At 51.9% G+C, this 289-nt stretch overlaps 1 protein-coding gene across 1 annotated transcript in view; it reads left to right on the forward strand.

Annotated features, from left to right (window-relative positions):
- Positions 1 to 288: 288 nt before the first annotated feature.
- pax10 (paired box 10) overlaps position 289 on the forward strand; it is a gene marked incomplete at its 3' end in the record, with an annotated part of 9,095 nt that continues 9,094 nt past the window's right edge. The window contains exon 1 of the mRNA XM_083778962.1: position 289. This exon is cut by the window's right edge and continues 164 nt beyond it.

Here is a 289-nt window from a genome sequence, read left to right on the forward strand (position 1 = left end):
GCACTCTCCCTCCCTCTCTCCATCCATGGCTCCGAGGACCAGAGTGCCTGAAGACACGTTTCTCTCTGTCTCTCTTTCTTTCTCTCCTAGCACCCCCTCCCTTTCACCCTCTCTTTCGCTCCGTCTAACTCTCTCCATCTCTCCCTCTCTCTGTGTGGCTTGCTTCCCTGTTTACTGCCTGCTTTTCCTCTACTCTCTCTCTCTCTCTCTCTCTCTCTCTCTCTCTCTCTCTCTCTCTCTCTCTCTCTCTCTCTCTCTGAGCAAATGATCACACACAGTCAACAAAAGC

Source organism: Protomyctophum parallelum (assembly GCF_964188405.1).
Source record: "Protomyctophum parallelum genome assembly, chromosome: 13".
Classification (NCBI taxonomy): Eukaryota; Metazoa; Chordata; class Actinopteri; order Myctophiformes; family Myctophidae; genus Protomyctophum; species Protomyctophum parallelum.